Raw genomic sequence first — 24841 nt, 5'->3', positions numbered from 1 at the left:
CTACAAATCCCCATCAGGATAAATAAAAAAGAAACTCACACTTAGATATATCAGTGAAAAGGAAAGACATTAAAGACAAAGAAGTCCCCTCAAAAACGCAACGATTCAGACTAAAGCCATAAAAGACACAATCCTCTTCTCTTCAATAGACCCCAAAAGACAACAGAGTTGTTGTCAATGTGCTGAAAACAGCCAACGATCCTAGAATACTATACGCAACTAAAAAAACATCCTCTTAAAGTGAATGGGAAAAATATTTTTCTGGAAAAAATGCCTCCAGCACTCTCACTAATTCTATTAAGTATATTCTTCAGGCAGGAGGCAAGTAATCACAAATGGAAGATCTAATTTCCAAGAAGAAATAAGAGGCAAAAAGGATAACCGTATATATCTAAGTAAACATTTTTAACCATCACCACTCTTTAGTATGTTAAAAAATCTGCTTCAGGCTCCCTGTATGGAGCCTGCTTCTCCCTCTGCCTATGTCTCAGCCTGTCTCTCCTGAATAAAAAATTAAAAAAAAAAATCTTAAAATAAAAAATTAAAACTACCACAACATTAAGTCAGTAGTGAAGGTGGGGGGAGCAGGAAACTGATTAAGTAGTCTAGTGTTCTTAAGTAGGCATGTTTTCTTTTCTAAGATTTTTATTTATTCATTTGAGAAGAGTGCACAAGTCGGGGGGAAGAGAGAGGGAGAGGGAGAGAGAGAAGCAGACTCCCCAATGAGCCGGGAGCCTGATGTGGGGCTGGATCTCGGGACTGGAGATCTTGACTGAGCTGAAGGCAGACGCTTAACCAACTGAGCCACCTAGGAGCCCCAGCAGGTTGTAATTTCCAAAATGACTCCCTAAACCAAACATGTAAATTTCAAGGTAGAAGAAAAACAATTTAAAGTTATAAAATTTTTTTATACCAACCTGAGAGAGGTTTAGGTTTAAACATCTTTAAGTGTTTTGTGCTTTCACAGTCCAAACTCTCAGGTAATTAGTAATAACGTTCAATGTAAATCAACTGAAGGCCATTAAAAAGTGTCAGGCAGGATTTAAGAAAACTCGACTACATCCCATTTATAAGAAACATATCTCTAACATAAGGATATAGTTTTCAAGTAAAATACAACCCAGGCCAAAAGAAAGCTGGTATCTCTGTATTAACATCAAAAAATAAAGTTTAAGGAAAAGCATTCCTAGAAATAAAGTCCCTTTATAATAAAAGATAGAATTCATTACCCAATGTATGTAATATGCAGAAGATCTCAATTCAAAGACATGGTTCATAAAAATGTGACTAGAGGCAAATCTTAACCTGAGAACTTGTACACAAAGAAAATCTTCCATTGAAAAAAGAGGGGGAAAAATAAGTCACTGAATTAAACCACAAACTGATTACTTCGTGGTCTTGTAGCAGTTAGACGTCCAGACACGTGTTATCAAATCATTTCTCATCAGTCCAGAAAACCTGGCTCTAAGCTCTCCTGACTTTCAAGGAGAAGAAAGCGAACATCTACGAAGCTACTCCTAAGGGGCTACTGTATTATAGGCTTTCCTCCCATCTGCAGATAAAATACTAAGCAACTTGCTCAGCAACACACAAAAGGAGAGAAACTAGTAATTAAAATCTAACTTCCAAAACCTATGCCCAGTCCACTATTCCAAAAACCAAAGTGCCTATCAGCCTACTGTTACACAGACTGTACACTAGTGGATATTCCTTTAGAGGAAAGGACGACCTCGTGGGTTAACCACCAGTCACGAAAAATTACCTATGTTTTTAAAGCTAGCGTTCAAGGGGGCCAATACTAACCCAAAGATAAGATTTCCCTTTACCTGAGATCTGACCTCTCCTTCCAAATGCACTTCAAGCAAGTCTGTATTTAAGGCACTGCCATTCTAGGAAGAACGTTTTCAGTGGTCTGGGGGCTCAATACCGTATTTGGTTCCAACACAACCTCATAGTTAGAATAGCCTATTCTTTAGGCTCAATTTTTCAATTTTGGGGTGTCAACAGCCAACTTGGTTGGAGCTGACTTCCATCTCAAGTGTCCTAAGCAAAATGGACCCTTATTTGAGAATACTACATACCTTCTTGGCCAAGGGAGCTCAATATCTAGATTCTCACCTGATCCGAAACAGAAACACACCTGGGGTGGACTGAAAATCCAGGGAAAATTTACCCAGCAATAACAAACAAATCCAATTTATTCACATGGGGGAGGGAGGGAAATTACACTTACACACACACACACACACACACACACACACACACGGCAGACAAAAGACTTAGGAGCCATCAACTAACTATATGTATACAAATTCCATGTTGGAAGAGGACGCCCTGACCTATAAATACTGGTGCTTTTCCTTGGACCCCAGTGGAACCCAAGCAAGTGTACTTTTCTTAAGTCCAATTTGTTGTATAGCGTAACAGTTTGACTCAAAGAACTCCCTTTAAAAACCAATACAAAAGCCTCCTCAGAAGTCATCATTCTGCTGATGGAAGAGGCTGTGCATGTGTGGGGTCAGGGGGGTTATGGTTAACTTTCTGCTCAACTGTTGTGAACTTGAAACTATTTCTAAATGTAAATTTCATTTTAAAAATTAGAATAACTACTAATTATGACAATTTTAGTTGGGAAAAAAAGTCATCATTGCTCTGTCATGTAACCTCGGAAAAGTCCTTTAACTGCTCTGTACTTAAGTTTCCACATTAAAATGTTACTACCTACTTCTAGGAGCATTAAATTAGTTAATAATACACAGAATAATGTGTGCTGTTACATTATTTACCCCTGTTGTGTTCCGTACCCTCTTTACCTTAGAAAATAATTAAAAGTAGTTAATTAAATATTATAGGTAATTAAATGTAATTATAGGCTCTTTGAAATTAGTCCTCTTTCCCAATAAAAATCAAAAGGTACAAAATTCTTGAATAAAAAGCTATCAAACCATGTAGCAGTAAAAAGGCAGAGTTGGTCACCGGAAGCCGAGGCCACTTCCCATGGCAATTGCAGTAATGTCACCTGGTGGTCTCCTATCAACGTACTAACCACTTACAAGGAGGAATGGAAGCAGGAACCTTACCTTCTGAACCATACTCTAATAAACCTATTCTGCCCAAGAACTTATTATTCAGATAAAATTAATATGAAATGGCACTTAATATCACCATTAAACAGGTCCTTCATGTAGAGAAGGTTATAATTACTACTCTGCCCCCCACTTTTCTTTAAAGCATTCATCACAACATTTTACATCTTGATGACCAACGTTTGTTTTGCTCCTGTTTTGCTCCTATATATGTCCAAAAATAGATGCTAAAATATTCACTCAAAAGAATCAAATAACAACACAATTACAGGTCTGATTAGACTAGAGGAACCGAACAGACCATCAGTTTTCAAAACTGATCAGGATTCATCCTCTCTAATCTTATTGTCACTAACATTTCAAATTTACAACCAATCAAAAAATGAGCAGATAGGTAGTATTTGATTTTCATATCTTTAAGCCAAACAGATTTTGCCTCTTTTGGCCCCCATAATTTTGGGGTTTTAGAACTCAGTCACCTGGAGACCATATGGGCAAGTTGAGTAAATAGTGAAATGAGCAATAGCATTTTGTGTTAATTCTGGTACAAGTGTTGGGTTTTGGTCGTGTTTCAAATCTCTAGAGGACAGTCCTGTGCCACACTGAACATTAGTTTCATATTCTGTCAATGGGCCCAGTATCAAAACGAGGTACTTTGCAAAAGATTTACATATCTTTCAAACTCGGATGAGTTTTTTGAAGCTGTATTTACCAAATCAGCATGATGCTGATCTGATATGATCATCTACTATGTCAAGGCTTCATAACCCATGTTTAGTTCCGTCCCTCCCCCAAGGGACTAGCCTTACACGTGAAGGGCACATTTTAGATGTGGACCATTCATTTGATCTCTTAATTTTTTTCTGATCTCTTAATTTTTTAAAAATTTGCATTTAATTTGAGTAACTTCAAACAAACATGAGACAGCCCAAAAAAAAAAAAAAAAAAAAGGAGAGAGAGAGAAATCACTGTAAACCTTATTTCCCTTCCGACAGTTTAAAGCCAGTCCCTATCCTCCGCAGATCTCCCCCTTACCCAAAGGCGCAAGAGCCCTTAAGTGCGAACAGGCGCGTCATGGGAGCCGACCAGGAAAGAGGCCCCGGGGCTAACCAGGGGGCGTCCTGGCGCGGCTGCCCCCGAAAAGGGAGCCGGGCCTGCAGCTCCTCCGCAGACTGGCGCCCCGGGGCAGGCTCTCCGCGCGGCCCCCCTCGCCCGCCGCACCCGCCGCACCCGGCTCGTCCCGCCCCGCCCGGCAGCCTGACCCCCGTGACCCCCCGGGACCCCCGCCCGCAGGCCCCCGCCGCGGCCCCACGGTTCCACCCGCACTTCCCGCTCCCCGCCCCCAATCGCCTTAAAGACACAACTCGGTGAGGGACCGGCTCGGACACTCCCGTTAGGGACCAGGCGGCCGGGCCGCGCGCAGGGTCAGGGTCACCCTCACCCCCACGCCCCGCGTGAAGTCCCGGCGGGCTCCTCCCAGGCGCCGGCCCTACCACGGCCGCGCGACTCCCACCGCGGGGGGCCTTGGCGATCCCGGCGGGAGGCCCTGCCCCCCCCTCCCCGCGTGCGGCCCCCGGGGCAGGCCGGGTACGGCAAGGGCGCGCCCCGGGGAGCCCCGAGGTCGCCGTAGCTCCGCGGCCCCAGCCCGCGACTCCGCAGCGCCGGGAGCTCGGGCTCCTCCCGGGGCTCCTCCCAAGACCCCTCCGGGGGGCTCCTCCTCCCGGAGCTCCTCCCCGGCTTCCTCCCGGGACCTCCTCCGGGGCTCCTCCCGGGGTGCTCCTCCTGGGGCTCCTCCGGAACCTACTCCCGGGGTGCTCCTCCTCCTGGGTGCTCCTCCCGGGGGGCTCCTCCTCCCCGGCTTCCTCCCCGACCTCCTCCCGGGGCTCCTCCCGGGACCCCCTCCAGGACCTCCTCCCGGGGTGCTCCTCCGGGGGCTCCTCCCGGGCTCTCCGGACGCTCCCCCGGGCGCGGCGGCCACGTGTCCGCAGGGCCGGCCCTCCCCGCGCGGCCGCCGCCTCCAGGGGGCGGAGAGCCCGGGCCCCGCGGCCGCCCCGCCCCTCCCCCGCCGGCCCTCGCTCCCCCGCCGGCCCCCCCCGGGGCTGCTCCGCGCGGGGAGGGGGCGGCGCTCCCGAGCCCCGGCTCCTCTGCGCCCCGAGCGCCCCGAGGCCGCCTGGCTGCCGCGGCGGGCGGCGCGGAGGAGCCGGGGCTCGGGCACCGCCGGGCCGCGCGGAAGCCCCCCCGCCCCGCCGCCCCGCGGCCTCGGCTCACGGGAGCGCCCGGAGGCCCCGAGCCCCGCGGCGCCCGCCCCCGGCCCGGCCCTCCCCGCCGCGGCTCCGCCGGCGCCCTTCCCGCTGGGGCCCCGTCCGTTACCCGAGGCCGGGGCTGCGCAGTGACTCAGGGCGGCGGCGGCGGCGGCGGCGGCGGCGGGAGGTGGGAGGCGGCGCCGCGAGCAGATGGCGCTAAAAAGGACCCGCGAGCCCGCCGCTCGCGCTCATATACAATTAGCGTCAGCACGTAGGGCCCGCTCCACCGCCCCCCGGGCCTCGCCGTCTCCTAGCAACGCGGGCGGGGGGCGGGCCCAGGACGGGTTGCCGAGCAACGGCGCTGTCCCGCGGCCGCGGCGCCCTCCCCCCGCGCGCCGCGCGCTCCCCGGCTCCGCGGCGCCGCGCCGGGCCGCGCCCCCGAGCCCTGGGGCTCCCGGGGCCGCCCCCCTGCACCGGCGCGGCCTGGGGCGCGCACAGCCGCCCGCACGCCCCGCCCTCCCCGCGCCCCGCGGTTGCTCCCCGCCCTGCTGCCCCCGGAGCCCGCGGTTCCCGGCTCCCGCCGCACCCCCCCCGCGCCCCGTCCGCGCCCTGCCCCTTCCCGCGACCTGCGCGCCCTCCCGCTGCTCCGGTTCCCGCGGCGGCTGGAAAGGGCCCGGCTGGCCCGGCCCGGGGCGCTGTGTCCCGAGGACGCCGTTGGGGCATCCTGCGGGAGAAATAGCTTTTCTGTAAATCCTCAGGCCTTGGAAAACCATCATGGCTCTTTCTCATGAGACGTTGGGCTGCCTGCTGTCACTCTTCCTACACTAGTTCTCCAAGGGGGGAGGGGGGGCTCCCGCACCCTTTAACCGGGGACGTGGAAACAGCCTTTGCATGATGCTAAAACGTGGTTTTGGCCTTTTGCGTTCTCATCCTCTTCGCAAGTGTAGGTGCAGTTTTGCAGAGACTACACGACTTGTGAGATGGAAACATTGAAAAAGGAAGCAGATAATAAAATCTAGTCCTCGGCGGTGAAACCAGACGTTAAGTAGATTTGCAAAAAACGTAAGACGATGCAACTCTAAATTTTTTTTGTTGTTGTTAGGGAAAGTAGGAACTTTTCATATAAGACATACGTTTATGTTAATATTTAATTGATCCTTTTTAGATGAAATAATGAATCCCTTTAAAACGGCTTGATTTCTGATGTGATAAATAGCAGTATCTAGTGCGCAGGAGAGTTCTCTGGCATCCCCAAGTTTTAGAGTATACAGGGGTCCTGAGACCGAGAAGTTAGAGAACCTCTTCTCTAAATGCTCGCTCCTTTAAATTGCAGACTGCCTGGAGTCATCTTTTGTAATGCTCACACTTAACAACTATATTCCATTTTCAAGGTCATAGATTTTCTTCTTGGCACCCCCAACCTCGTTAAAGTTAGTTGCCTTTCCCACTCTAAGCTTCAGATGCCTCAGTTTGCCCATTCGTTTTGATTCTTCATATGTGATTCTTTTGTTTTCTTTTTCAGCCTTCTTTAGGAGATCCTATTCGACAATGACGTAAGGTTAACAATTATCATATTAGCAATGACCCCTCATGAAGAAACCACACAGTACAAAAAGTAGGTAGACCAGTGCCCAATATGTACATGCACTTAACACTGATTTCAATGGAAGCCTCAAGATTCTTTTGTTCCAATCAAAGCTATGCACAGTCTGAGATAATTAGCACACTAGAAATGACCTAAATTACTTTCACCTCCTTTCTTTGAATCTTTGTGGTTGTAGAACTTCTGAGATCAAAGTTAGCTTTCGTGATGGTTTCTATCCCACCCCAGGAAGCCCCACCAATTTCAGTCACTGGTCTAAGGCTCCTAATTTCTGATGCTTCAAGCCTTACCCCTCGATTGAAGAGCTTATCATTTACCAGTTTATATTTTTTCCCCTTTTCTCCAGCCTCCTCCCCCAGCTGCTTCCTCCAGCTTTCTCCTCTCCTTCTTCCAGTGTATCTTAGCCGACCTAAGAAATGAAACACTAGGGAGGCCTAGGTAGGTAGCTCAGCGGTTGAGCGTCTGCCTTCAGCTCAGGGCATGATACCAGGATCCGGGATTGAGTCCCTCATTGGGCTCCTTGCAGGGAACCTGCTTCTCCTTCTCCCTGTGTCTCTGCCTCTCTCTCTGTGTGAGTCTCTCATGAATAAATAAATACAATCTTAAAAAAATAAAAGAAATGAGACACTAGTAAATTGCTAATAATGCAATATAATCTTTTAAACCATAGTTTGTAAATCTAAGACTCTACCATTAAAGTCAAGGGAAGGTCAATCGTTTATATATTCATTAAACAAATGTAGATCTGGGATATTCCCAAATATATATTGAGAACAACTTGAGACACTGGAAATACAACATTGAATAAGAAAGACAAGTTTCTTGGTTTTACCAAACTTATGTTTGAGTGAGGTAAGGCATGTGACAGTAAAGAAATCTTTTTTTTTTTTTTAAGATTTTATCTATTTATTTGAGAGAGAGAGAACCCAGCGAGTTTTGGGGGGGGGGGATGTGGGAGAGGAAAAGAATCTCAAGCAGACTCCACCCTGAGCCCAGAGCCTGATGTAGGGGTGTGGAGCTGGATCTCACAACCCTGAGATCATGACCTGAGCAAAAACCAAGAGTCAGATGCTTAACCAATTAAGCCACCCAGGTGCCTTAAATAATTTTAGATGTAAATAAGTAAAAGAACTATGAAGAAAATAAAGTGAGACAAAGGAGTAGAAGGTGACTGACCTTAAGATACTGTTGAGCTTTTCATATTGACTCCTCTTAGACCCCCAGAATGCATAATACAGTTAATTCATCTAATTTAATTACAGTAAATGGTGGCCCTGGTCACTGATCAAGAACCATACTAACCTTTCAGTTAAAGTTTCTTTTTTATTCAACCCCCATTATTCTCATTTGGTTGATTTTTAGGGCACTGTAGCCTATTAATTAAGAAGTGCAGCTTTGGAGTCAAACAGCCCAATTTTCATCCCAATTTTGTTGTGAAAGTTTAAACAACATCTAAGTTACTTAACATGATACCTGATATAGAGTTAACACCCAATAAAAGTTAAGCATTGTAAACTTCTTACCAATGTTTTGTTTTATTTTTATTTTATTTAAAGATCGAGGGAATTCCCCTGAATCCTTCTAATAGTATCTGATGCAATTTTTGTGAAATATTTTATCAAAAGCTATCTTTTTCTCCTAAGATTTAATTTATTTATTCACGAGACAGGCAGAGACATAGACAGAGGGAGAAGCAGGCTCCCTGAAGAGAGCCCGATGCAGAACTCGATCCCAGGACCCCGGGATCATGACCTGAGCCAAAGGCAGACGCTCAACCACTGAGCCACCCAGGTGCCCCTATCAAAAACTATCTTGTCACAAATCTTAAAACATGTTTTCCTAAACTGAAATAATCCACACCAATTACCACCAACGTATATTCCACATTTCTAAATATTGGATACATACACTATAGAAATCAACCAAACAGATGACAGAGATGATTTCTTAAGTGTGCTTATGTCTGTATTTCAAACCCTAAGTAGTGGAAAAGCGCATAGGCTTGAAAGTCAGACAGGCATAGGTTCATCCCAACATGCTGTGACCTTGAAAAAGTACTTATATGCTTCTCCATCTACAAAATGCATGATAATTCTAATAAAATCAGCCTCTTCGTTAGCATGAAATAGAGAAATAGATGTAAGACCCCAAAGCAACAACTTGCTCCTTAAGTACTCAATATTTATTTTCACCCATGTCAATTAATCAGTATGTAAAATGTCTAGTGGCACTAATAATACACAAAATACTTTTAAATAACTGTTATCTTAGTTTTGAATCTGGATAGTTTTTATTTTTTCCTTTTTTCCCAAAATTATATAAATGCAACATAAAATCAAAATTCCAGTGGGAAATTTTGGACAAGTTACCTTAAATTTCTCTCTCTACATCCAAAAACAGATTAATAGATTTTCATTTGAAAATATCTTAATTTTGCTATCATTTTTAATTGAAATTTATATTAAAATGATTGTAGATTCATACAGTTGTACAAAATAACACAGAAAGATCTACATAAACTTTATCCAGTCTGCCACAATGGTAACAACAATTCACAATCTTACTCAAATTCCCCCAGTTTCACTTGGACCCACCAGTGTGTGTTTGTGTGTTTAGTTCTATATAATGTTGGAGTGTGTTTATCACCAAAGGCAACATAGAGACAGAACCGTACTGTCACAAGTATAGATCTCTTACGTTGTCCTCTTTTATTTATTTATTTATTTTAAGATTTTACTTATTTGTTTGTCAAAAAGAGAGAGAGCACAAGCAAGGGAAGCGGCAGAGGGAGAGGGAGAAGCAGGCTCCCCACTGAGCAAAGAGCCCAATGTGGGGCCAGATCCCAGGACCCTGAGATTACGAGCTGAGCTGAAAGGCCGACGTTTACCAACTGAGCCACCCAGGTGCCCCTCTTATGTTGTCCTTTGATGATAGTTTTTATTTTGTAATGTACATGACCAATATGATTCTACTTTCCCAGATTTTACCTTTCTTCCCCCTGCTTCACAAATGGACAACTTAGGTAGAAAATAAGCCATTCCTTTGTGTGGGTCTTCAGTAGATCTTACTTTAACTATTTGCAATAAAGCTTTGCAGCTGGTCTCCCTGATAATGACCTCTCATGCCTCTCTGATCTGCATTGCCAAAGCTATGGTTTTACTATTTTTAAAAAATATTTTATTTATTTATTCATGAGAGACAGAGAGAGAGAGGCAGGTAGAGGGAACCCAATGTGGGACTCGATCCCAGGCCTCCAGGATCAGGCCCTGGGCTGAAGGCGGCACTAAACCTCTGAGTCACCAGGGCTGCCTCAAAGCTATGGTTTTAAATACAAGTCCAATCACGACTACTTTATCATAAAACCTGCAGTGGCTCTTTGATGTCTACGTGACAAAAATAACGCCTACAAAGTCCATCCTAATCTGAATCCATCCTTTTTTTCTAGCCATTCCTCCCACTATCCACTCTCATGATGCCTATACATTATGACTTTGAACTACTCGCCAGACCCTCAACACTACCAAGCGTTTTATACCTTCCTGCTCCTCACCTCAACTTTTCTTTCAAAATCAAGCCCAAGTTTTTATCTTTCCTGGAGAACCTTCCATAGCTCACCAAGGCAGATCTAGTTACATAGTCTTGTCTGGTTTTGGACAACTGTTTACATTTGCATGTGGGTTCCCATATGTTTCCTTCTTCCCCAACACACACTACACTAGATTATTAGTTACTACAAGGCAGTGTCCTTGTTTTTGTATACTCCTGGCTTAGAGAATGACTAGAAGGGCAAAGGCATTTCAATAAATATTTATGCGATAGAATGAAGTGAAAGGAAAGAACCAGGATCCCTGGGTGGCACAGCGGTTTAGCGCCTGTCTTTGGCCCAGGGCGCGATCCTGGAGACCCGGGATCGAATCCCACATCGGGCTCCCGGTGCATGGAGCCTGCTTCTCCCTCTGCCCGTGTCTCTGCCTCTCTCTCTCTGTGTGACTATCATAAATAAATAAAATTAAAAAAAAAAAAAAAAGAAAGGAAAGAACCAAAGAGGAAAGCAAGTGGAGGGAGAAAGAAAAGAAAAAAGTCATTGAAAACAAACTGGAAGTCATAATACTCTACTAAGTGATCCTTTTTTGAAGACAGTTGCATTAATTCTACATTTGTCTATGTGAGAAAATTTGACAAGGAGATTTGTGAGAAACTGAAAGAAGAGTTTTGGACATGGTTTAGATATTACTTGGATATTTGTTTAGATAATAATTTTCCTCATCTGTGAAGCAACTTGTTAGTAAAAATAAAGAAATATTGAAATCTTTGAGCTCATAATGAATAAAGAAAATAAATTATATGGAATTCTTTGGAGACAATTGCATTGTCCATTATTGGGAGAATAGTGAAATGTGGTGGAAATGCATGTGTTTGTGTCCAAATTCCCCCCTTTTATAAGGATACCAGTCACATCGGATTAGGGCTCATTCTAATGACCTCATTTTACCTTGCTCTCCTCCTACTTCTGTAAAGACTATCTCCAAATAAGGTCACATTATGAAATACTAGGGGCTAGGACTTCAACATATGAACTTTGGAATGACACAATTTAGTAGCTGGCAGTACTAAAGTCAAGCAAGTAAGTAAATAATTGTAGATAATGGGAGCCAGGTCTCTCATCATCAGCGAAAAAAAAAAAATCACAAATAAGCAAGGAGATGAGCCCTGTGGTGCTGAATTAGGGCTAGAAATATCAATATGAATTCATGTTTATAGATAGATAGGTAGATAGATAAATAGGTATGTATATACATACATTTAGTATATATACATATATTTCCTAGCTCTGTCCATTGAGAGGGCCTAGAAGTAGTGACATTCTAGTAGCAATAAGTATGGCCATCACCCAGATTTTAATTTCTAATTAATTTTTTTCCAAGAGAAGGAGATCTAGCTGATTCGAGGACTGGGGAGGGAAAATACAAGATAAGTCAAGAACATCTTTATGTCACTGTAAGTTTGAATAAACAAAATAAAAGTGACATATCAAAAGAATACAGATGTGAATCTGAAAAAGTTCCCATGGCTCCCAATGGCCAAAGCTGGAACGATTCAGGAATAAAATAATGATAGTATTGGGTTATAACCCAAAGAATAAAATAAATATCCATGAATCCATAATGATATAAAAATTATTGAATGTTGGGGCCCCTGGGTGGCTCAGTGGGTTAAGCATCTGACTCTTGATTTCAGCTCAGGTCATGAGACCATGAGATCAAGCCCCACATGGGGCACTGCACTAGCCCTGGATCCTGCTTAAGATTCTCTCTTCCTTCCCCTCTGCCACTCCCTCTGCTCAAAAAAAATTAATGGATGCAAAATAAAGAGTGAAGGGACAAATCTTCCTTGTAGAAAAATCCAAAGAATATATATAGATACTCCCCGCTCCAGGAAGTGAAGACTAATCCCCTCCCCCTTGACTAAGAATTGGATTTAATGACTCACTTCCAAAGAGGGTAAGGAAAGGGGAAAATATTAACTTTATAGTAGAGAAACCTGACAAACATGACTAACTAAATTGATCAAGGTTAACTTCATCAATTATAAGTCACATTAATATCAAGTGCTCCCTGATGGGAAGAAGCAAGAATTAGTATTAACCAGATATATATTAAACACGTTGTATTTGGGGGGAGGGTACAAGGGAATGAGAATGAAGCATAAAGTAAAAGGGAATCAATTTATTGACCTAGAAAGGTCTGCTCAGGGAATTAGGAGGAGTTACAAGATAAGTTTAAAAAAGAGAAAAAGAAAAATAAGTGGAATGTGGCTATGCATCATTTGCCAATCATTCGATATTTTTCATTTCTCAATATTCTATCTCTGCATAATCATATTGTGATTCATATTTTGAAAAGTTCTTGAAGCTAGCAGAAGCAAAGAGCAGTAAAATTAGATTTGTCATCAGTTGTAACAGAGTAAATTTGAGCAATTGCAGGACACTAGAGATAAAATATGGAAATTAAAGAAAAATCAAGTCAATAATAACAGTAATTGCTAACATGTATTAAATATCTTCTATGTGCCAGACACTGTTCTATAAAGTTTTACAAATATTAGCTCATTTAATCCCCACAACAACCCTATGAGATACTACTAGAATTATCCTTGTGTTGTAGATGAGGAAATTTAGGTCCAGAGACATCGGGATCTGTCCCTAGGCCACACAGCCCATTAAGTAGCATCGTCTGGATTCACCTCTGCAGAGCCTGGCACCAGAGCCCAAGCCTGTAATTACCTCTTTTCTAGTTAAATGCATGAGATGTCCCAGAATTCAAGGAATTCACTCTAAAGGAAACAGACATGCCATGAAGCAGCTACAACTCAATATAAGTGCTAATCATAGAGACGTAAGCATCAGAAAAAAATGTGACAGAAATGACATCTGAAACCAAATCTCGAAAGAGAGATAAGAATTTGCTGTGTGATAAGAGTAGGACAGTATTTCTGGCAAGAGAACAGCCATATTGAAGAAGTTTTGTTCTAGTCGTTCAAGATCATGCGAGAAATACGGTATGGAATACAAAAGCACTCAAACGATGATTTCCACCTTTAAGCATGAATTTCATACACAGAAAAACTCCAGCCACATCAGATAATGTGTTGGTACCAAGTATTTGTCAGTTCAGTTTCGGCCTATCACTCTCACATACTTCAGGTGTCAAACTGAACCTCTATTTAACTCCAGAAATGTGACTTCTTAGTAATGAAGAAGGACCATTTACGTAGCCTCATACAATCAAGGTTGTATTCTTTACAGGCTATGAACCAGATAAAATCTATTTTCCAAAATCTTATGAAACAATCTCTTTTATTTTTTTTAAGATTTTATTTATTTATTCATGAGAGACACAGAGAGACAGAGACAGAGACAGAGACAGAGACAGAGAGACAGGCAGAGGGAGATGCAGGCTCCATGCAGGGAGCCCGACGCGGGACTCGATCCAGATTCCCCAGGATCACAACCTGAACCTTCGGGTTCACCCAACCACTGAGCCACCCAGGCATCCCCTGAAACAATCTCCTTTAAAAGCAATTTTGAAAAATATGTCACAAAAATCCAAGAGAAAGTGACAAACAGTAGAGGCTGAGGCAGCAAACACTATGGCTTCGTATGTGTTGGTCATTGTTCTCAGTTGCCTTCCTGCTTTAGTAGGAAGCCCTGGTAGCTACTTATTATTGTTAGTTTATAGGTGACGTCGCTGAGATACGGAGAGGTTAAACAACTTACCCAAGGTTGCAATTAGTGTAGTAACCGGTGTAGCCAGGATTCAATAAAATCAGGTAATTCTAGCCTGAACAGAAAAGAGTGATGCTATTTGGTTCTTGAATTCATTTCTCTTTTAAAAATTAATTAATTAATTAATTAATTAATTAGAGAGAGAGAGCGCTCAGAAGCAGAGGGAGAAGCAAACTCCCGCTGAGCAGGGAGCCCAACACGGGGCTCAATCCCAGGACCCTGAGATCATGACCTGAGACAAAGGCAGATGCTTAACTGGCTGAGCCACCCAGGTGCCCCTGGAATTCATTTTTTAATTCAACAAATGGTCTAGTATGACTAGATCAGTGGTCACAAACTCGAACATCTGCCACTGCCAGGCCAGTAGTGGATTGTGTGAAGTCAGGCAGGCGTAAGTCAGCAAGGGACTGGCAGGGACTGTGCTTGACATGTGATCACAGGCTGCATTTAAAGCAGACACCTCTACTCTGCAGCCTGTTGTTGCCACATGGCTTTGGTATTGTCAGATTCTCCAATTTCTTTTTTTTTTTTTTTTAAGATTTTATTTATTTATTCATGAGAGACACACAGAAAGTGGGGGGGGGGGGGGGCAGAGACACAGGCAGAGGGAGAAGCAGGCTCCATGTCAGGAGCCTGATGTGGGACTCCATCCCGGAACTCCGGGATCACGCCCTGGGCCAAAGGCAGACACTCAACCACTGAGCCACTCGGGCCGCCCCAGATTCTCCAATATCAGGAGAAACTGACTTTCCTGTGAAATCCACCAATTTGGGAGGAGGAGTGCATAAACTGAGTTTGGTTCTGGCCGTGCTGTGTCTCCGATGAATCTGATGGCTCCAATGGTAGATATTTGAATAGACAGTCCAGGAGGCTCATTTGGGAGGCGAGCAGGGATTTAGAAATCTTCAACAGAAGGAGTGCAGATGAGGATGGCCATGAAAAAGGTAAGAAAAAAAGAAGAAGACCAAGAACTCCAGCATTTAAAAAGTTGGCAGAAGGGGCACCTGGGGGGCTCAGAGGGTGAGCACCTGCCTTTGGCTCAGGGTGTGACCCGGGGTCCTGGGATGGAGTCCCACGTCGGCTCCCTGCATGGAGCCTGCTTCTCCCTCTGCCCGTGTCTCTGCCTCTCTCTGTGTGTCTCTCAAGAATAAATAAATAAATAAAATCTTAAAAAAAAAAAAAAGTTGGCAGAAGATAAAGAGTCAGCAAAGAAAGACCTGTAGTAGAAGAAAGGCAGAGGAGACCAGTATCGGAGATGCCAAAGGAGGAAGGGGAATCAGGCAAGATCTATCAGCCTAATCTTGTCAAGAGTCAGTGTACTGATTTCCTTGCGTAGAAAGTATCTCGGACATCAGTGAAAAGAGATATTATTACTAAGTTCAAAGAACAATTTTATAAGGCCCAAGTAGGCTATGACTTTCATGTATCAAGAATTAGCACAAGAGGAGCATCCCAGCCCCTCCATACCGCCGACCACGTTGATGGCTATAGTTTAAAAGGCTCTAATTCACTTCCATTTTTTCCAATTTCTGTGATATTTTATTAGAGCGTAAGTATAGTTCTGTTTCTTTGGGTGTTCTTTCTTTGTATCTGATATGCTCTTAAGACATATTGAAAACTTCTGAAATACTTACCAAATCTCACCAGAAACACCAATAACAAAGACTCTGATTCTGTGGGAAGGCAATACCCATTTAGATTTAGCAATTACATAAAAGCATTTTCACACCTACCAGTTCAAACCTGGTTCACACATCACAAACTATAACTTTGTTCAGACATAATTTTACAGTGAAGGTAGGACCTCTTTGTCTATGAACAAGGAAAGTAAATCCACTTTCTGGGTTTCCGGGGAGTCAGTGAACAAAGCCCATTTTCCCTGCTCGGGTTGGAACCAATGGAAAGGAACCAGCAAAGGGACATCAAGATGCGTGCCCTTGTTGCAGAACAGGTAGGCCGGAGAATGGAGCTGTTCGGGGGCCTGCCGGGCTCTGCTTACCCCTGCGTCTGACTACCACGGCCCCCCAGCAGGCACGGGCCTTCTGCACCTCTAGCAAAACAGAGTGTGGACCTGGACTGACAAGTCTGAAGAAAATGGAGCCCAAGAGAGGACTGGGCTTGGCTCGCCCAGTTCTCCTCCCAAATTCCCCTTCAAATGCATCACTCCATCTGCCCTGAAGGTAAACAATCCAGAGGAAAGAGTAAAAGCAGGTTTTTCTGGTGGAGTTTCTTCCCCCCTGAAGCCCAAGGCCAGAGAAATGGAAGCTGCTTGTAAGCTACTGCATTACCTCCTTCAAGTTCATCCTACGAGGATCTGCTATTATCTCTCCATGGAGCTAGTAAATGACTAAACCTGGCCTCCGACCCAGATCACATGATGTCAGAGCAGGGACCTTCAAATCCTCTGGGAGACTAGGCCTCAGGGGGCTGTGGTTAAAAGGAATAATCCCATTTACACTCATTGGGTGGGGAGTTAGGGAAGAGGCAATGACGAATTGGCCCAAAAAGGCACTGGCAGAGATTCAGGAGGCCTCAAATATGGTTGCAACCATATTTGCTACCGACCGGTTGCTTGGCCATGGTCAAGTCATCACGTTCTTTACAAGCTTAGGTTCTTCATCTGCAAAACCAGTTCAGTAAGTCCCGCCTTCCTACCAACCTAGAGGATCAAATAAAATATCTCATAAAAGTACTTTGAACAAGCATCATGCTATGTTAAAAGATAGTTATTTGGGATAACGCTATTATTTCAATCATATTAAATAGGATAGGAAAAACCAGACTAGAGGCTCTAGATGCTCTAGAGGCAGGCAGAGGTAGATTTAAATCCTAAATGGAGAGTCCTCCACACACGAACTGAGTAAACCTGAACAAATAATTTAATCTTTATAAATCTTGAAGGGGATCCGAATATGCTGCCCCCAAATATTTCACTTTGACATAAGGATTATTTTGAGCCGAAGGCAGTTGAAAGCCAACAGATGCAGGGAGAGTTCTCTGCCCTTCCCTCATTGTCTAAACACCAGGATATAAGTTTCCCTTTGAGGAAGGTCCCCCTCCTGTACCAAGGAAAGAAGAGCGACTCTTAGCATCAGAGATGATGAGCCAATGCCAAGATGAGTTTGCCTAAACAGACCATACTAAAATAGTCCTTATCTTCCATTTTTTCCTCATTTATTTCCCCACAATTTATCATCCCTTGAAACCCAAATTCTCTTTTCTTATTTAAGAAGAATATAAAAGTTCCCCAAGTATAATTGCATCTTTGAGTTTTCCTTAATTTCTGTAAACCCCTATGCGTATAAACACTAATAAAAATTGTCTGTATTTTCACCTGTTCATCTGTCTTTTATTAGTTTAATTCACAGGCCGCCGTGCACTGAACCTAAGAGAGCAGAGTAAAAGTTTTTCCTCCCCAACAAAGTTTTCCTCTTCTTCTGAATATATAAATGCTTATATCCTTTTTACTTAATAGGGTTTTGTTAGGAATATATAAAGGGCCTATCACAGAATTTACCCAATAAGTATTAGTTTTCTTCCTTTTTTTGTTCTAATCTAAAGATAGACCTTACCTACAATAGGCTTTCAATCAAGTGAATTTTATATGTATAAGTCATTAAGTCATTTGACTGAACTGTTAAAAAATTCACTCTTTGAGTAGTGGTTTTTTTAATGTTAAATTGATGGGTTAATTAAATAAACATGATTCCATGACTCAGCATTGTAGAAGAAATTAGCAGCCATCCTCGATACTCCTAAGTATTTTTCTCGAGTACTTGAGTTTTAAAACATTAGTTCTTATCAAAATAATTTACCTATGTAGCAAGAAGTCTGCTTCTATTAGTTTCTAGTGTCAGCATATAAATATACATCCATCATTAATTTGGTTACTCAATTACAAAGTTTTATTAAGCAATTGTTGTGTGTAGATGTTGGATTTTGTAATGTTGGTAACATGCTATTATAACCTAGTTGGGGATATATCCCAAATAAATATAATAAAAGGAAGAATGTACTATAACAAGGAACAAAAATCTATGAAAGTTGCATAACCTAACGCCTTAATTCACTCATCTATAAAATGGAAATAACAATTTTGATCCCACAGGACTGTTAAAATCATTCCATGAGATAATGAAGTCGAAATTAGAAAAATTATCCCTACATTCATAGCCCAGTCAGCCTGGGAAGGGAAATATCCCTTGGTGGAGATTATTGTTTACCCACTAAAATTCATTCTCCTTTCCTTTCTAGGTATGTGGTTGCCCTCCTAGACTAAATTCTCTAGCCTTCTGCACATCGAGGTGTGAGTGTATTACTAAGTTCTTGCCGAAAGAACATAAACAGGAATAACACGTGCTGTGTGTAGGCTATGAATGGCTTTTAAGACATTTGATATGCCTTCTCCATGTTCTCATTGTGTTTCCAGTTATAGAGCCTGGCTTGGTGGCCAAGTTTCTTTACAAATGTAGATGAGGAATTGCCCCATGAGGTGATAGAAACTCTACCACCTGCCTTGTTGACTTAGACCACCCTCTTCATAATGGTTACATGACAAAGAAATGAGCTCTATATTTTTCAAGCTGCTGTAGTATTGGGTCTCTATTATGGCAGTTTGGCCTCAATCGAATCAATGCCGCTTGGTCTAAGAATTCACCTGGGCCCTTATAAGTATTCAGATGTGTTTTTGTGTAATTAAGAGTATGGCTATAAGAAGTAAGTGGCTCAGGGATGAATCTGCTTCTTACATCTGGCAAGCGTAAGCAGACAAAATGGGAAACTAAGAGGGAAAAGGATACCCAAAAGACTCCTTCAGCCGTCATAAAGCGATGATTTCAAAATAAGTAAGGCAGCATTGCAAATTATGGGACAATTAAGGGAAAAAAAAGTGTCTCTTCCTCCTTGCAAACTTATTAAATGATATAGTCTTCAAGAGCAAATATTTTCCCTTCACATATCTGTGTGTATAAAGAGAGGCAGGGCAGTAGTATTTGTGATTTGTGTTTGTTTGTGTGTGCACATGTGTATGAGACAGACAGAAACAGAAACACAAAGGCACAGAGACAGAGTAAGACTAAGACAGAGAGAGACACGCACAAAGAAAGAGAGGAAAAACAGATGGACTCCAGATTCAATAGTTACTTTCTGGATAATTGGACAGAAAGGTCAAGAGGAGGATCTAGGATTCATTCTGATGGGAAACCTCACGAGGTGCCAGATCTGGAGTGGGCACGCACACTCCAGTTGTCCTTCAGCACTTGGCTTGTTGGGTGATGCTCGGGGGATTGCACTACAGGCTGAATGTTCAAGTCTCTTCGAAATTCATACCTTGAGCCCCACCCCCTAATGTGATGGTCCTTGGAGGTAGGCCCTTGGGGGGTGATTAGGTCCTGAGGGTGCAGCTCTCACGAGTGAGATTAATGTCCTTCTGAAAGAGACTCCATAGAGATGGCTCACCCCTCGGCCTCGTGAGGACCAGTAACAAGGTGGCAGTCTCTGAGCCAGGAAGCTCGTCCGCATCAGGCACCACACCTGCCAGCAGCCTGTCTTGGACGTCTCAGTCTGCACAACCATGAGAAATGAATGTTTATTGTCTAAGCCACATGGTATAATTTTTGGTAGAGTAGCCTACACAGGCTGGGACACCAACCCCACCCCACGGACGTAGCAGCTCTGCGGGACTGGGAGCCACGAGGTTACACGGCAGCCCTGGGGCAATGCCTGAAGGCTGCCTTCTAGTCAACAAGTCAAAATCAAGGGAAAGCTTAAGGATCTTGGGGCAGGCTGTGTGGATAGAGAAAGAGGATGCAGAGAGCTGAATGGAAGAAGGAACCCAGGTGAGGAACTAGAGCTACTGTCGAGCATCGAGCTGCCCCATCCAGGGCAGAAGCTAGTGCTTGCATGTGGCTCTTGAGCACCAAAATGTGGCTAGGTTCAGTAAGATGTGCCGTAAATGTGAAAATCACATCAGATTCCAAAGACAACGTGAAGAAAGAACTGAAGATACTTCATTAATAATTTTGAATGCTAATTACATGTAGAAATGATCATGCTCTGGCTGGTTGAATAAAATGCATTACTAAAATTAATTTCACCTGTTTCTTTTTACTTTTTAAAATGTGACTGCTAAAAATGTTAAAATCACATTTGTGGTTTGCATTGCGTTTCTGTTGGGCGGTACTGCACTAGACCCAGGGTCAGCACACCGTAGTTCGCAGGCCAAACCTAACCCGAACCCTCTTGTAAATGAAGTTTTATTGGAACACAGCCACGTCTATTTGTTTGCATATTGTTTACAGCTGTTTTCCCTGCAGTACTAGGGTTGAATTGTTGGAAAAGAGACCAACTATTCAAAGCCTAAACTATTTACTATATGGCCATTTATAGAAACAGTTCTCCAACCTCTGGCCTAGACTGTGGAGAAAGTTTTACTTAGCATATAGGTTAAAATTATTTTCTCTTGACTCCTGTACTTTCTTGTAGTAAACCCCTGAAATAACTATGTAGGCGGCAATGGGATGTAGGGAAAAATAAAGTCAAGACCATAGAAAATGTGATTCCCATCCCCTCTTCCTCCTTCTGCAGGCGTTGTGCAGAGGCAGCTGTACAAGGAGTTTTAGGTGGAGACCAAGATCAAAGTGTACGTGTGTGTGTCCCCAGATGGTGTGTGTCCTGTTTGAACGGAAAATGACAGGGAGTGACCCCATGCTGACAAAGAGTTCAAAAGAAAACCTCAAAAGCAAACTTTTCTTTTTAAAAACAAAAAACTTTTCTTTGTAACAGAGGGCCTCAGCATGGCTAGTCATCGGGGGTTGGGGGGGCAGATGTGCTCTTTGCTAGGACTACACACTATCCACAGGACAGAAGAGCACAGCAATGCAGCACCTGGTTAAAGGGGGGAGCGACGTGCGTTTGTAGTCCTGGCTCCGCCACTTACCAGCAACCCTGCTCGAGGGCTGTGGAGAGGACGTGGAGTCACACTTAGGTGGTGTGCAGAGTGCCTGCCACATAACAAGCTTTTAGAAGCTTTTCACTGTTTTCTCTTATAAACAAAATACAGGGATCCCTGGGTGGCGCAGCGGTTTGGCGCCTGCCTTTGGCCCAGGGCGCGATCCTGGAGACCTGGGATCGAATCCCACATCAGGCTCCCGATGCATGGAGCCTGCTTCTCCCTCTGCCTATGTCTCTGCCTCTCTCTCTTTCTCTCTCTGTGACTATCATAAATAAATAAAAAAAAAAAAAAAAAAAAAAAATAAACAAAATACAGGGTCAATTTAGAGAGAAAGTAGAAATAATCTTAATTTTTAAAAGTGATAGGAGTTTTAGAAAGAACTAGAGAGGCAACAAGGAGAAAATACAATTAGGCTTTTGTTCCTAAGTTCTATCTGACATAAATTAAACTAACGATTTCTTTGCTAACGGTTGGTGCTTTGGATCCTGTGTTCCTGTCCTCCTGCCTGCAGCACCTAGGTCTGCAGAAGGGATGGTGTGATGAGGACCAGCCCTACACGCAAATGAAATGCTGCTTTAGGTTCACCCAAAGATCTCCACTTGTGACATTCTCCCTCTCACCAGTCTGCTGAGCACCCCCCTTCCCTGGCATCACTCTAAGAGTTGACCCATATGATTGACTCCAGAGGGCCATAGCTACAGGACTTCTTAGGAGAAGAAAAGGAGGAGGCCCGGATATTTATTTTGGTGGGTGTGTTTTGGGTTTGGGGGGAGGTTGTTTTCCTGCTCTTGGAACTTGATTTGTATTGCTAGTGAAAGAGTTTGGAACTCTCTTCCTTGAGGCTTGGACTATTGCTATTGAGTGTGTGTGTGTGTGTGTGTGTGTGTGTATGCAGGCCCGCGTGTGTCCACGGCCCTTAGAAACACGCGGGCATAGTTCGTTTCCATATTCTTAGCAGGCATAAAATGTACTCTTCTGTCCTGAATGGTAAAGGGGTGCTCAGCTTTGACATTCTGTTTTTCTGCCCCAGTTCATGAAAAATATTGCCCCCCAAACCCATCGGGTTCCCTATGTTCACGAATTTTGAATCCTCTCAGGAACCAACGAGAAAAGCTCTCCTAAAATCTTCTGGGATTCAGAACTGCAAAATTAATACCCCCAGTAAGCTTTGCACAGGACAGTAGTACTCACATGGCCCCTTATCTGATAGTCTTTCCACCCGAAGTTCTCAGTCCTGTGTCCCTTTTTTGCATTCTCCAAAAAGAAAGTTAAGTGAAAATAGACTCTGTCTAGGTTTTGGGTAAACTTCTGAGCTCCAAGGATTTTCTGCTATCATGCTCAGGCTTTTCGGAGAAGATTCCCTTTTTGTGATACTTCAGCACATGGGCTGAAGCCGGCCCTCCTTTTTTGGATGGATATGAGGGAAATCCTGGCCATCCGATCTCTTTGAGAGCTTGGAAAAGAGATACCATTAAAAAGAGTTCTTCAACCTGTTATAAATAATTAGCAATTGAAACAATTAAAACCTCTTTCTCAACCTCTTTTTAAAAAACACTGCATTAGATAATAATGGCAAACATTTATTGGGCTTACCATGTGCCAGGCAAACAGGTGCCAAACAAACACTAACTATATGCCTGCCGGAGTTCCACAGCCCTTTGAAGCTGACTACTATTATTATCACTCTCCCTTTACAGATGAAGAAACTGAGGCACAAAGAGGTTAAGTTATCTGCTCAAGGCACACAGCTACTAAGTGTGAGAATCTGGTTCGAGAATCTAAAGTGGCTAAGCACAGGGCTTGAGTTCTTATTTTCCCCTTACCAGCCAAATCACTTGGGAAAAGTCAATTCATCACTCTTAGCTTCACACCTGTATTTTGAAAGTAATATCTATCTCAGAACTGTTACGTAGATTAAAAACAAACAAACAAACAAACAAACCTATTCTTCATTAGAGACACCAGTAACATAACATTATTTTTGGAATGAGAAACTATTCTCAGCTGTCCAGATGGAATTATTTGTGGCATGACATCTGCAAGAGGAATTACAAAGTATACATTTCCACTGATAGCTGGACAAATGACTTCCTTCACCTCTACCATCTTAGAATGATCTTGGTATCTTGTAAAGTTCTAGGCATTGTCCTAAATGTACAGCCAGTAATTGTAATCATTCTAGAGCAGCACTGCTCCAACGAAACTTCCAGCAATAACGGGAAGGTTCCATTGTATTGTTCAATATGGCAGCCACTAGCCACAGAGTAGCTCTTGAACGCTTGAAATATGGCTGGTGTGATACAGGAATAGATATTATAAATTTTTAAAATTTTAACTCATTTTAATTACTTTTAATGTAGCCACCTGTGGCTGGTGGTTACCATATTAGACACCATAGCTCTAGATGATCAGATCAACTACTTTCATCTGAAGAAAAATCCCAGCAAAGTCTCTATATAGTCAAATATTTTTTAAAGATTTTATTCATTTATTTGAGAGAGAGAGAGCACAAGCAGGGAGTGGCACAGAGGGAGAAGCAGGCTCCACTCTGAGCAGGAAACCCAACACGGCACTTGAGCCCAGGACCCTGAGATCCTGAGCTGAGCCAAAATCTAGAGTCAGATACTTAACCAACTGAGCCACCCAGGTGCCCCTAAACCCAGATCTTCCTGACTCCAAAGTTTGAACGATTAAATACCAAACAGTATTTTGTTTTGATTAACTGATATCTATGTACCTGGGCCATGTAATCTGTTATCTACAAAAATATTCTCATTAGTTAAATGTAATGTAAGCTTTCAGAAAGTGTCCATGAGATAAAGCATTTGAATAGCATTTGGTTGTTCTGCAAAAGCACAGATGTGGTCATTTCTGTTACTTGGTGTCTTTGAGTTCAATTCAAGGAAAACTGTGTTCGTCACGTACATGCTATTTGTAATTAGAACAAAAGCCCAGTATGTGTCATTTGGGCCTTAACTGCCAAGAGACTTTGCCAAATTCACTGCTCAGATATCGCAGTGAACTTATCTCAGGTGCTTAACGATATCATTTGTTTACTCAATATATGATTATTGTATTTATGAGGGCTATTGTGTGTCAGGGGCTATAATCATAACAAGGATGCAAAACATGGTGGTAAAGTTGACAGTAAGTTCCTCAGGTAGCCCAGGGTTGACTAAGGAAGAAAAAAATTACATAAGCAACAACACAAATAAATAATTATAGTTGTGACAAGAGTCACAAAAGGTAAATGAATAGTGGCGTAACCTGGCCACTCAATAGGCCTGCCTTAGTTGGCTAGTTAAGGCCAATTATCTAAAAGTAAACTCTGTGATCATTAGTCAGGAATTCCCTTATGCATTATTTAATTGTATGTAATTTGATAATAAATACATTAGAAAAATCACAAAAAAAATAGAGGCATAAACATCCCTCTTATTTATCTAACAATTATTCTTGCATTTATTTTTCTTTCAGTAGAACTCAAATTTTGAAAATTCTTCTGGAAGTATACAAAGCAGTTTGCAATCATGAAAATGGAAATTGAGTTGCAATGATGTCATTGCTTTTGGCATCTGCGTGAATAATTTGGAAAAGACAAAGATTAATAGGGTCTTAGCCCTCTGCTCAGAGCTTAAGAATGACAAACAAAGATCATGCCTTTGTGAAATA

General features: G+C 43.1%; 1 protein-coding gene across 3 annotated transcripts in view; it reads right to left on the bottom strand.

The window, feature by feature from the left end:
- NAP1L1 (nucleosome assembly protein 1 like 1) overlaps nucleotides 1-5674 on the bottom strand; it is a 34497-nt gene extending 28823 nt beyond the window's left edge. For 2 of the 3 annotated variants that reach the window (XM_041738128.1, XM_041738130.1), the window contains exon 1: nucleotides 5457-5674. The gene's annotated coding sequence lies outside the window, so the exon portion shown is untranslated. Of the gene's footprint in view, nucleotides 1-4994; nucleotides 5097-5456 lie in introns of those variants that run through there. The other variant, XM_041738129.1, reaches the window with a different exon arrangement.
- Nucleotides 5675-24841: the final 19167 nt, after the last annotated feature.

The sequence above is a fragment of the Vulpes lagopus genome, chromosome 23, assembly GCF_018345385.1.
Source record: "Vulpes lagopus strain Blue_001 chromosome 23, ASM1834538v1, whole genome shotgun sequence".
NCBI classification, from domain to species: domain Eukaryota; kingdom Metazoa; phylum Chordata; class Mammalia; order Carnivora; family Canidae; genus Vulpes; species Vulpes lagopus.
This window is presented reverse-complemented; position numbering and strand designations above follow the sequence as displayed.